Source organism: Quercus robur, chromosome 1 (genome assembly GCF_932294415.1).
Source record: "Quercus robur chromosome 1, dhQueRobu3.1, whole genome shotgun sequence".
Classification (NCBI taxonomy): domain Eukaryota; kingdom Viridiplantae; phylum Streptophyta; class Magnoliopsida; order Fagales; family Fagaceae; genus Quercus; species Quercus robur.
The window spans coordinates 50,034,668-50,048,981 of NC_065534.1; positions in this window are offsets into that span (position 1 = coordinate 50,034,668).

Consider the following 14,314-nt stretch of genomic DNA (forward strand, 5'->3'; position numbering starts at 1 on the left):
ACTCCAATTTGGGTTTGAGAAAAGCATGAAAGGCTTTTGGTTAAGATTGAGGACACACATCAAGAGGAAGTATTTCAAGAAGGGGAATCATCTCAAGTAACCATGGCTGCTCCATTTAGCAATGAAATCGCACAAAAGATATTCAAGGCAATGGAAGAATAAAGGGATGTTCACAAAAAGATGGGGAGTCACCTCACCAATCTATAAGAAGCTAAGTTAAAAAAGGCCGCACATGTAGAGATTCTCGTTGACGAAGAAGTGGAAGGTTCGAATGAAATAGACAAGGCTAATTATGAAAGGAACAAACAATTTGAGAAGCTCATGGCAAAAACCGTAGCCATAAGAGAGAAGATGCAACTAGCCTTTCGCAAGGCCCAAAGGATGGATGATTTCCTCTATAACATGGGAGGCATAATTTCAAAGACTCCCATCGTATTACCTCTAAAATTCAAGATTTCTGATGTGGAAAAGTTTAATGAAACTGGAGATCCAAAGCAACATGTTAGGAGGTACCTAAGCATTGTTGAAATGAAAGGATTAGATGAGAAACAAACAATGCATGCATTTCCTCTCTTACTCACGGGAGGTGCATCAAGGTGGTACTATAGCTTGGACCCAAACAAGACTAAGGTATGGAATGAAATAGTGAGTTGTTTGTGGATCAATTCATCTTCAACGCCATGATTGACGTGACTTTAAGGGATTTGGAGACCACTAAGCAAGGAGTGGGGGAAACATTTTCCGAATATATGACTAGATGGAAGGGAATGTCATCAAGGATAGTTAATAGGCCAAACAAGAAAGATAAAATCAACATGATTATCAAGAATTTGCTTTCGGCATATAATAGTAGGCTCTTGTCAATGCCTATTACTTCTTTTGGAGAGTTGTGTGATTGTGGAACTAGGATAGAGGATGTCATCAACAATGGACAACTGAAGAAGGGTGAGAGCAAACCTCCAATCAAGAAGACATATGGAGGAGGAACAACTAACTCTAATGCACCCAATCTTGTGAATGTATGCACCATCATACCTCAACAAACCTTAGCCTACCCAAGCTTCACAAAGAAAGCCCGTCAAGAATTTTTTGTCCTAGGAATGGCCCTTGCCCAAGCATATGAAAATTTGACCTCCAAAGGATTCATCAAACCTCTAGATCCCATACCTATGCCTAATCTCGTGCCTCCTACTTGGAACCTCAATGAATATTATCACTTCCACCAAAAATCTGACCATAAAACTGACAATTGCTTCCACCTCTAACATGAAATACAAGACCTCATAGACAAAAAAACCCTCTTGAATCCCAATATCATCACCAAGCCTAGCATTAGGAAGAATCCTTTGCCTGATTTTCACCTTGTTCCTCCTCCATATAAAAATTGGGTGCAAATAGATGAGATCGAATGGGATTGTTCAAAGTTGATAAAAATCGTGGAGATTAATGCCTCGGAAGTCCAAGGAATATGGGATGAAGAAGATGAGGTTCTAAAGAATGCAGTGGCTGTATGGGGGATACTTCCCAAAGGAATGATTGAGCTAAAGAAAGGAGCCATGGAGGACAATGTGGCCAACATTACTAGTAGTGTAAAACACTACAAACCAACCTTTTTAGAGAAGGATCATCCTGGTAGGTACATAGGACAAGGGTCTAAGCCTATGGAACCCAAAGAGAAAGAAGAGAAAAATGAAGAAGATCAAGTTTTGACTCAATTGAAGAAAACTCAAGCTCATATGTCGATATGGGGCTTGCTTATGACTTTTCACAAGCTTTGTAGTTCTCTCTTGGATGCTTTGAATGGGAAGGAGGTGCCCATAGAAAATACACCACAAGAACTACTATCTCTCATGGGTGTTCAGGACTGCTCTTACCATTGGCCTAGATGTAAAGGCAATCATACCCTTTCCCTTGATCGTTAGGGCATATGACAATACTTCAAGGAAGGTGTAAGGTTGAATTTATTCAACTATGTGTTGGCTCTATTCCATGCCAAATTTTCTTGTAATTCAGTATTTAGTAACCCTGTATTTAGTGGGAATAATGTAAGGGTTGTGTGTGAGAGAGTGCAAAGAATTGATCAAGTGTATGCAATCAAAGGCTTCTTACGATTGGAACTCGCAACTAACTCGCAAGTGGTGATCTACTAGAATCCAGCACACATGTGAAGAATGTAGGAAGTTGAAGGATTAGGATAGCTGGATCACTACAGGATAAAAAGTACAGTCTATCCATTTTGTTATTTGATGACTGGAACTTGCGACTTGTCCCAGTCGTAAGTGACTCACCAAAGCACCTTGTTTTGTAGAAAAAGGACTTTTCACATTCCTTCACATACCCTACTATAAATACCCTTATACCCATGAAGTGTAGAGAGCTTCCAAAGAAAATTTTGTGAGAGAAACCCTAGAGAACAACAAGATTGATTCATCCACAATCTTATACATTTGCACAAGATAGGGCAAAGAGGGAGACCAAGGTTTAGTTTTGCAAGACAAAAAAAAAAAAAAATAGTTTTCAATCGAGCTAAAACATCACTATAGCTTGTAGTATGGTCACTATGGCATCACTTGAGTCATGCCACTGGTCAGATTTGCCACCATCGTTCATGGTTTTGTTATTAGACAACTTGAAATTGACACTCATGGGTTGGGCATTAAATTAAATAGATCTTCGATCACCATAGTTGTGGGATTTTGTGTGTGGGTGATTTTGGAGTTAGGTGGGTTTGTACAATTGGAGACTATAAGGACTTGTTTATGGTAAGAGCATTCGCATCAAGGGAGTCAAAAGTTTTAGCATTTAACATCTCAAAACACTACTTCATCTATTTTAACACCTCACTTTACAATATACCAAACAACAAAGGTTCTATTTTTTTTACAACTTCATTAAAATATTATTATTTTTATTCTCTCACTATGTTTCTTTCTCTCTTTTCTTATCTATGTCTCTCTCTTTCTCTGAATAAACCCACCACTTTCATTTCAATCCAACCAACCCACAGCCATAACCACACCCATGGCTAGCCACTGCTAGCCACCACCACCAAAAAAAAAAAAAAAAACCACTAGCCAGCAGCCACCACAGCTATAACAGCTGCCACTACCACCACCTCCCACAACCACAATCCCTAACTACCAAATCACAATCCTAAACCCAAAACCTCATCACCACCAACAAGCAGAAAAAGAAAAACAACACACTAAAATCATAACCAAATTACAAACCCAAGCCCATAATCTTATCACTACCAACAACCAGGAAAGAAAAAAAAACCAAACAAAATCACAAACCCATAGTCCTCTACCTCCCTAAATCCAAAATCAGCACTGGAAACCTAGCCACACCCATCGAAAACCATCCACACCCGCCTAACCACTGTAACTCTAATGAAAAATCCACTACGAGACCCACGAGCTAAGCCACCCATGAAACATGAAATTGACCCATGACTACAACCTGTGTCACCACCACCACGAAGATGTTGAAGATGCAAAGTGAAAAAGAAAGGCAAGAGAGGAAGAGAAGAAGAAAGAGAGAAGAGAAAATAAAGAGAGAGAGAGAGAGAGAGAGAGAGAGAGAGAGAAGCAAGGGAGAGACATAGATATGTTGAAGAGAAAAGGAAAGGCAAGAGAGTAAAGAAAAAAAAAAGAAAATGAAGGAAGGGAGAGAGACGGAGTGACAGAAACAGTGAAGAGAAAAAAAGAAAGAAAGAGGAGTGACAGAAATGGTGAAAGAAAGAGAAATAATATTTTAAAGGAATGGAGAGAGGGAATGATATAAAATATTATTATTTTTTATAACTCTGAAACTATAGTAAGGTGGCAAAGATGACACTCTTCTGTAGTTTGGATGCTAAAAATTAAAGCAATAGCATCATTGATGTAGCCTTATTTTATGGTATCGATTGTTAAAAAACAAAACCTTTTTAACATTTTCATAGCTTTGCTATGAATGCTCTAATTTGGGGTGATTGAAATTGGGTTTTCTAAGATTTTATTGAATTTGTGGTTAGGTTGTCTTGGTAATTAGATGTCCTTTTGATTTATTAGGCTATTTTGGATGTGAGGTATTAAGACTGGTAAAGATGAAAGAAATGAAGTTGGCACCTTTGGTTCTGTTGTTTTTCTGTTTGCAAGGCATGGAATCATTCACTCCAGTTGTCAACAACCAATGGCGCTACGACAGTAAGACCACTATCTACAGTAGTCTCTCTCTCCTTTGTTTCTTGGTCTCTCAAAACTTTTTTTTGGGTAATTTTTATGTTCATGTGTATTTCACATGAGTAATCCATTAGGGAGCATTTGATTCACTGTGATGTGCCCTTAATGTGATGCACATTACCTTAATGTGACATTAAGGTGTTTGGTTCATTTGATTTTTTCTAACATTACCGTGATCTAAAATTATAAAATATATCATATCACATTATTAATTGGTGATCTTACATTACTTATTGGTGGAGATGTAATAATTTATTGAATTCAAAAAATTGCCCATACTAAAAAAATTTATTTTACTAATGAGAATTATTAAAATATCAAAAAACCTCTAAAATACCTCAAAACCAATAAAATGATCAAAATACCTTTGGAATAGCCAAAATGACTAAACTGTACCATGAATGTCTGAAATATTCCAAAAACCTCCAAAATACTCCCAAAACCTCCAAAATGACCACTATACCTCCAAAATTTTTTAAATGAAATTTTTTTTTTTAAACGATTAAAATACCCTGAAACCTCTAAAATCACCAAAATTCCCCTATCAATGCCTTGCCTCATGGCGTGCCCTTCGACCACCCATCTCGGCGATGCTTGTGCAAGCCTGTCGGTAGGCTCGGGGAGCTCGGGTGCTTTCTTTTTTGTGTGAAGGACGGTTGTTTTATCTCTAGTACTTGATTGGAATCTCAATTTTAAGTGATTACCAAAGGTAAGTGAAGTCATCACTAATCATTAGGTTTTTCTAAGGTGTGAATGGTCACCTGACTCTATTTGATTTTATTACCGATCCTAGGCTAAGAAAAATGTCATTTTTCCTAATCTGATATGGATGGGCAAAAAATCTTAATTCTTAAGTTCAGGAGTCTGGTTACATGTGAGGAAGGTGTTAGGCACCCCACCATACCTATCCAAGGATAGTCTTTTGTTTTGGTAAAACCATAAGTTTCAGAGATTGGCAACTGAAAACAGGACATTGACATTAGCTTTTGGGGCTTTGAAGGCATTGGGCTTTAAGGTTTGGTTTTGGAATGGGTGTGGTCCCAATTGATGTTTTCCTAGTGCATTCAGGATTTGGTGCCAAATTTCCATGACAAAAATTTGGCAACATTTCTCCTTGTTTTCGTGGCAAAAATTTGGTGGCACTTTGCCTCAGGGGCATCATAGCACATAAAACACTATTCTCACCAAAATTTCGCTGTGAGAATACGGCAATGTAGGTGCCACATTTTCATGACAAAAATATGGCAGAGTTTCGCGTTTGGTGCACTATGGTGCACTAGCAGGGTTTCGCGTCTGTGTAGACGGCATGTTTCGACATGCACATATTGAGACGAGCCAAAGCCATTTAAAGCATCAAGCACGTTGATGCGTGTTGCATACATGGGGAAACCAATGCCACTTGAGTAACATGGATCGAGACAATCATAGCACAATGATTCGTTCACACAGTATAGCATGAATATGCACCTACAGCAAATGCCTTGAGCACATACCCACACTACAAGGTCAGGAGTGCTTGTGGTCAGCAAGGGTCACTCGCGTAACCATGAGATTCCACTATACAAAGTGCATAATCACCCACACACACGCAGGCGCATATATATATATATATATATATACACACACACACAAACATCGTGCACAATGCTATTAGGTAAAGCAAAAAAGTAAAGCTGGCATATGCCGACATCCCCTAAGTGTGGCCCAACAAGGTACATGAAAAGTAAATCAGATATTGCCACATCCATGGAACACGACCCAAAGCAAGGTGTAGGAAAGACAAGAGATACATGCCTACATCCCTAGGGTATGGCTCAATAAGGTGCAGGAAAGATAAATCTGACATTGCTATACCCTAGGAATGTTGCCTAAGAATGGTACATGGAGGATGAGCGTAATATAATGCTCTAGAGAAGAGGCTAAGAGAGGGGGGTAGAAAGATATAACCGCTCAGGGAGGCTAGGCCTCTAATCTATTGAACATTGCCCTTTGTGGGCTTGCACCTTCGTGCTTACGTCTTTACCCTTTTTGCTTGCGCTTAGGAGGTCATGCCCTTGTGCTAAGCATCCTTTGCTCCATGTGTTTACATGTAATGAACAAGGAAACGAGCCAGCAGGCAAGCCAAGAAAGAAGCAAAGAAGATAGAAAGAGAGATGGAAGGCATGCAAAGAACATACTAACAAAAGGTCCAAATAAGGCAAACAAACATGCTAAGCATATGGTGGGGCAAGCAAACATGTTATCAAACAAAAGGTGGTGTCCTAGGAGGACAAATGTAGGTTTGGATTGACTGTCTATAGTTCCATTATGTTGGAGTATGGATGACACATGTGTGCCATCAAGAAAAGTTCTTGAAGGGATTTAGGGTCTTTTGTATCAAAGATGAGTGTGAACCCGTAAGAAATAGTAGGATCTAGGCTTGATGAGACAAGCAAGCAAGACTCATGCATGAACATGTAAGCAACCGTGCAAAGATGCATAGAAACAAAGAAAGCCAATGGGGGCACAAGCAAGCAAGGCAATAATATCACCGCATAGAACGAAGAAAGGGATGTATAGAGCAAACCGGCATCACGGAGATTGCATCTCACAAGTTGTTACACCCAAACAAAGCCACACGGGATCTAGATCTACAACCCACCAATATGGGCCAAAACTCAAGAAAGAGAGATATTCAGGACAAAAGGGCTACATAACACATGGCATATCAACCAAACATGTAGATCCAAACATAGGAAAGATATAGGGCCTAAAAAGACATAGATCCAAGTATAGGCATGAAAAAGAGCACATAAAAGCATAGGCATGAAAAAGAGCACATAAAAGCATAGATCTAGGCATAAGCATGACAAAGAGCACATAAAAGCATAGATCTAAGCATAAACATGGAAACAAGCATGGAAACATGTAGATCAAAACATAGGCATGGAAGCAAGCATAGAAACAAGTAGATCCAAACATAAGCATGGAATTTAGACATATCCTAGCCCAAGAAGGCTAGGCCAACAACATCAAAGTAATAGACAAGCTAGGAAAGGAATAAAACATTTTATTTAAGCAAGAAAAGCTAGAAAAAAGCTTGATGAAGCTTTGTAAAGAGAGGGGTGTAGATACCCTACATGCTAGGGTGAGAGCTTGAGGGCATGGCCGATGCTAGAGAGGGACATGTTCAGGAGGAGATTCCCTAATTTCTAGCTCGGGAGAGAGAGAAAGATGCTCATGCTATTTCCACAGAGAGAGAGAGAGAGAGAGAGAGGAGCCAACTCATGACCGAGATAGGTATGCTCCATGGATATATTGGCATTATAATGGACGAGCTGAACGCACATAGGTTGCCAGTGCCTCCTGCATCTCATATTCCAAGTATGGATCCCCTTATTCAACGAAATGAGCCAAAGTATATGCCTGTTCCTTTGGGACCGACCGATAGCTGGGGGTTCTTTCCATTTGATGCTTGGGCTCAGGGCTCAGTACCAGGTCAGGCACCATTTTAGGCTTCGGGATATGTCTCATACTCTTTGGTAGATTGGGCCGGTCCTTCCACAGATCCTCTTGCAGGTGATGATGATGGCGACAATGCTAAGCGCTTTGCTAGTGATACTGTCAGAGATGATGACTCTCCATAGGTTTAGCCATGTATTGTTATATCATGATGTAGCCCTTGTGTGGGCATGTTTCATGTATGTATTATATTGCCCCATAGTGGGCCTAAATGTATGTGTGTATGGACGTTGCCTCTTGGTAGGCCCTATATTTATATTTTTGATATCAGCTTTTTGTAGGCTTTAAATGTATGATTGACCATTGCCTTTCAGTAGGTCTTACATGTACGATTCTTGATATCGTTTCTTGGTAGGCTTCTGATGTATGATTGAACATTGCCTCTTGGTAGGCCTTACATGTATGATTCTTGATATCGCCTCTCGGTAGGCTTTGGATGTATGATTGAACATTATCTCTCGGTCAGTCTTACATGTATGTACGCTAGTAGTGGTCTAGCATTGATAGGCTTGTGGTACCACTGTCCTTACTCTTGCATTGTCACACTTTCAGCATAAATGGAGGTCTTTGCTGGCTTATATTTCATATTCATTTGTATCATATTGTATTTCCAAGAGTTTGCCGATGAATTTGAGAGTGATCGACCCACTAAAGGGAATAGAGAAAAGAAAGACTGCATAAAATAAATTGCCCTAGTGTAGGTTTTATGCGGTTCTTGACTTGAGAGGAAAGGTTCCTGGTGGGACGGACCTGTTTTTGAGCATTTTGATCAGCACAAAATGGACAAAACCACGTAAAATAAACTACCCCAGTGTAGGGTTTTGCATGGTTCCGGATTGATGAACCGGCTTAAAACGGTTTTGAGCTCATACTAGATAATTAAACCATGATGGATTCTTTGTCGACCCTGATGATGATTGTGGATTCCCTAGGCGAGATTTTTCTTGGACTCGCCATGGGGCAGAATGCACTGACTATCTTAGCTATAGAATGAATCGGCCGGTGCTTCAAAGAGAGGTTCCCTTGAGGAATTTTGCATGGGAAATGACATCCGCTACCTTCATAAATGTTGGATGGGTTGTCATAAAGATCAGGAACGGCCCTAGCACCATCCCATTATATGCCTTGGCGACAGGGGCGGAACCGACTCCTAAACTGAGCGAACCAGGCTTTGAAAATGAGGTTTAAGATATTTCGGGATGCCAGACGAGACACACAAAGATAAAATACCCCAGTGTAGGCTTTGTGTGGTCTTAGTTGTGTGAAAAAATCTCTTGGCACTCTAGTTTATTGCTAAATCGACAGCGCACCACTGTTTGTACAAAAACTGAGGGAACCTTCGCTCCAAACCTATCCAAAACCCTCAAATTTAAGCTCAAAATCCATGTGGGGTTGTGTTGAGGGGGCTAAAAAGCCTTGGCATGTTTCCCTAGGTGCAACGGCCACTATATGTGCGCCGCCTTGAGATCTGCGCATAAAAGTCTAGGATTTACCCAGACCCTCCACACTCTGCTTCTACGATTTTCTGGGTCTTCTCCTACCCTTTTTCTTCACTAAAAACATCTAGAAACTCCATTTTTTCACAATTTTGGAGTTAATCTACATCAAAACACTATATTCTTCCAGATCTGATCATGGACATTCTTTGGGTCTAAACTTATGATACCGTGGTGGAGCTTGAGCGGGAGACTTTCCATGAGAAGGAGCTCAAAAGATGGTGGGGTTCCTTTTCTTGCAAGGGCCAAGCTTACATCAAGTTGTTTCTTGGAGATGCCACCTCAGTTTTTTGCACTTCTCTTGATTGGCACCTACTAGAGGCCATTACTACTTGTTGGGATCCTGCTTTGAGGTGTATTACTATTGGCGAGGTAGACTTGGTGCCTACTCTGGAGGAGTATGATCGCTTCCTTGCTTTGTCTACTCTTGTGAGTTGGGTTTACCAACCACCGGTCCGCATTAGCTACTGCAAGAGGCTGGCAAAGCTATTGAGCTTGAAAAGGCTTGTCGATGAGACATTGACTCAGTATAGGAACGGGCTAGGAGGTAGCATGCCCTTTGATTTTTTGTTTGACTGGTTCAGATCCACCAAGTGTCCTGCCGCTTACTGGGAGGATTTCGTGGACCTGAAGGAGCATTGGGTGTCCTATAGGTGCCAGGCCTTCATGGTGGCTTTCTTTGCCACAGTACTATTCCCTTCTCAATCGGGTTCCATCAGCTTTGCGATACTACCCCTGGTGAGTACTCTGCCTCATAGCATTTCGTTCGTTCCCGCTCTTCTCTCTGAGACTGTTCGATCTCTTTCTTTATGTTGTGAGACGGGTAGTGGTAGGCTTGGTTGTTGTGTACATCTACTACAGTTGTGGTTTTGTAGTCATTTGAGTATGATAGCTAGGGCATAACCTGTGGGGTTTTTGAGGAGGAATAGAGTTAAGCTCGCTATAGTTCTTAATCATCCTTTTACTGCGGATACTGATGGTTGGTTGCGATATTTGTTTGGCTTGAGTCTCGTTGACTAGACCTAGAGAGTCAAGTGGGGAGTCACTAGGTGGTAGGGTTGGACCCATTGTGTTGGTTTGCTTGGCATCCCTTTGGTGGGCATCTGGGGTTGCATAGGGTACTTCCCAAGCATGGCCATAAGGCAATTTAGGGGTGATCAGCATTTCCCTCAACTTAGTGATATTTCTGTCGTCACTTGTGAGTATGGGCTTCTGGATATTAATGTTGCTATGATAGAACGCGCTTTTGGCTTCTAGAAGGAGCACAAGTCGATCATTGACTTTCCTACTTGTCTTGGGGACGACCATGAGTGGTCCACTGCCGAGTTTAGGGAATGAATACCTAGTAAGGATCCATGCTTCCTTATTGATTTGTCAATGCCAAATTCTTTTGATCCCTGACTTCCTGCTGATATACCGAGGGATTACACTCTAGAGTTAGAGATCAGGGTTGAGAGCACCCTTAGAGTCCTTAGGGAGTGCCCGATAAAGGTCATCAAAGATAAGGATTGCTGTAAGGAGATTACTAATTCCCTTTTGGAGGATCTTGATAAGATAAGTAGGACATATGAAAGTGAGCTTGCTACCCCTAGAGCAGAGCTTGAGCAGAGGAGTCCGGCTCCTTTAAGCATGGAAGCGGAGTGTGTTCAGCTAAGATCCTGAGTTACGAGCTTAGAGAGTGAGCTGGCAGATATTACCCAAAGATTTACTATCTTGGGTCAGACAAAAGACAATAAAAAGGCCATGGTGGAGGCTAGTCGGGTTAAGGCTAGCAAGGCCGACGATTTAGCACTGAGGCTATTTGAGGTTAGATTTTTCACCCATTCCAACTTGAGCTTGGAGTATGGGTTGGCTGATAAGCCTAGTGAGCCAGAGTTGGCTTTCCATCGCCTTTAGGCTAAGCTAGCCGAGAGGGAGGAAGCACTGAGAGTTGATACTACTGAGGTTGGCACCTTGCAGGCTTAGCTTGACACTAAGACAAAGAGTTCTACTTCAAGTCTCACTTTTGGGAGGGAGTTTTTTCATCTTTTCCATTCATATGGCAGACTTTGAGAGGTTGCTAGAGATCTGGGCTTTGATGCAGCAGGGTTGCTTCGTACCCATCCTTCGGATGATCCAATTCTGCACATTGGTTTTGGGATGTTGTGTAGGGCAATGTCAGACTGTTTTTGCTTCTTTTTATTTCTGCACATGAGCTATGTAGTTAGTATTCCACCATGTATGGAAAGGTCCTTCATAAATTGCTAGGCAATTATGTAAGGCCTTCCACTTTTTGCTTGGGTTTATTTTTTGTTTTTGTTTTTGTTTTTGTTGTTGTTCTTGTTTGTTTTATTTACATAGATAATGAGGTGCACTGGGAGGCTCTCTCACGTAAAGTACTAGATGATATCATCAAAATTGGTGGGCATATTGAAGTCATGCCCACCATGTTGGCTAGGATCAAGACTTCTCTGGAAAAGGCCTTCTTCACCATATATGGGCCCTCATAGGTTAGTGAAAACTTTCCTCTATGATTAGGCATGGCTTGGTTACGCTTCTTTAAGACTAGGCTGCCTTCTTCAAAGACTTTGGGTCTAACTTTATTGTTGAATGCTTGCTCGATGTGGTGTTGGTATAACTGTCCATGGCACATTGCGATCATGCGCTTCTTGTCTATCATGTTTAATTGCTCATATCGAGAACGGGCCTATTCAGCTTTTGACAACTCTGTTTGAGACAAAATCCTGAGAGATGAGATTTCTACCTTTGCAGAGAGGATGGCTTCCATGTCGTATACCAAAGAATACAGGGTTACACCCATGGAAGTATGAATAGAAGTGCGATAGACACACAAGGCAAATGGCAGGAACTCATGCCAATCCTTATAGGTATCTGTCATCTTCACTAAGATCTTCTTTATGTTCTTGTTGCCAGCTTCCACTGTGCTATTCATCTAAGGTTGGTAAGAAACCAAATTTCAGTGTTCGATCTTGTATTGTTGGCAAAGTTGCTCAATCATCTTCCTATTTGGGTTCTTCCCATTATCTGTAATGAGCTCTCCTAGTATGCCGTAACAACAAATGATGTTCTGTTTCAAGAATCAGGGCACCACAGCTTGGGTGACACTTTTGTAGGAAGCAACTTCTACCCACTTTGTGAAGTAGTCAATAGCTACTAAGTTATACTTATGATCGTTGGAGGATTTTATAATCACGGGTCCAATAACATCCATACCCCAAGTTGAAAAGGGCCACAGCGCTGCTATAGAGTGCAGGGGCTAGGGAGGAACATTCTTCCTATTCTGGTAGACTTTGCAATGGTGGCACGTTCTCACATGTTTAATGTAATCACTTTCCATGGTGAGCCAATAATAGCTAACTCTTATAATCTTTTGGGGCAACGGGGGTCCACTGGTATGGGCTTTGAGCAAGCCTTCATGCATCTCTTCCATCAGGTGGTTAGCCTCAGAAGCATCTATGCATTGAAGCAAAGTTTTATCCTGGTTCCTCTTGTACAAGACTTCCCCACTCAAAAAGAATAGGTATGCCATGCACTTGATAAACTTCTTCTCACTATCCGTGGCTCCAGACGGGTATTCACCTTTCTTGATATAAGCCTTGATGTCATGGTACCATGGCTTTCCGTCGATCTCGGCTTTGACATTCATGCATTCTTCGATGTTCATGCAATAGGCTAGCACGCTGTGGACCTCTATGCACAATTGTAGCATATCATCTCTGTTTGCCAACTTGACCATGCTAGCTAGGGTAGCTAAAGTATCTGTAAACTGATTGTGTGCTTAGGGCATATAAGCAAATGTGATATCCTGGAACTTCGGGATCAAACAACTGACACATTTCTGATACAGAATCAACTTGGTGTCTCGTGCTTGCCACTTTCCTTCTATTTGGGAGATGATCAACAGGGAATCTCCAAAGACGCTTAAATCATATGCACCGAACTCTAAAGCAACTTACAAGCTTACTATGCACACCTTGTACTTTGTGACGTTATTAGTGCAATCAAAATTCAGCTTGACTGAAATAGGGAGTTGCTAGCCCTTTTGGGATACTAAGATTGCTCCTACACCATTTCTAGTGGAATTGGCGGCTCCATCAAAATAAAGCTTCCAACTCCACAGTTCCACACTGCATGGTTCTGGCTCTAGCACCATGACATCCTCATCTAGGAAGAGAAATTCTGAGAGTCTTGAATTGTTCAACGGCTGGTCTGCTAGGTAGTCGACTACAGCTTGGCCCTTAATGGCCTTTCGCACCACAAATACAATGTCAAACTTGGAGAGCGACATCTACCAACAGGATATCTTCCCTGTGAGAGCTGGCTTTTCAAAGATGTACTTGATAGGATCCATGCGGGAAATTAACCATGAGGTGAAGTAGAGCATGTACTACTGCAATTGGACGAGGTCCAAGCTAGGGCGTAACATGTCTTTTCAATGGTGATGTAGTTGATCTCACAACTAGTGAAATTCTGACTCAAAAATTGCCTTTTCTTTCTGATCGGGTTCATTCAGGTAGCCTAACATACAACCCATAGATGTCTCTTGCACCGCTAGATAGAGAATTAACGGATGTCCTAGTGTTGGCGGAACCAGAACAGGAGGGTTCAACATGTACTACTTTATATTGTTAAAGGCTACTTGGCACTCGTCTATCCATTCGATCTTCGTGTCCTCCAAGAGCTTGAATAAGTGATCACACGTAGCAGTCAATAGCGTTATGAAGCGGGCTATGTAATTGATCCTTCCTAAGAAGCTTCGAACTTGTTTCTCGGTTTTTGGTGAGGGCATGTCCCAGATGGCTTGGACTTTTGCTGGGTCCACTTCAACTTCTTTCTAGCTGACTATGAAGCTAAGCAATTTCCCTGAACTAGCTTCAAAGACACACTTGTTAGAGTTAAGCCTCAACCTGTACTTGACAAGGCACTTGAATAACTTTCTCAAATCCGTCAAATAATCTCTAGGAGTGCGCGACTTGGTGATCATATCATCTACATAGACTTCAATCTCCTTATGCATCATATCATGGAACAAGGTTACCATGGCTTGCTAGTAGGCGGCACCAACGTTCTTCAAACTGAACGGCATAATGT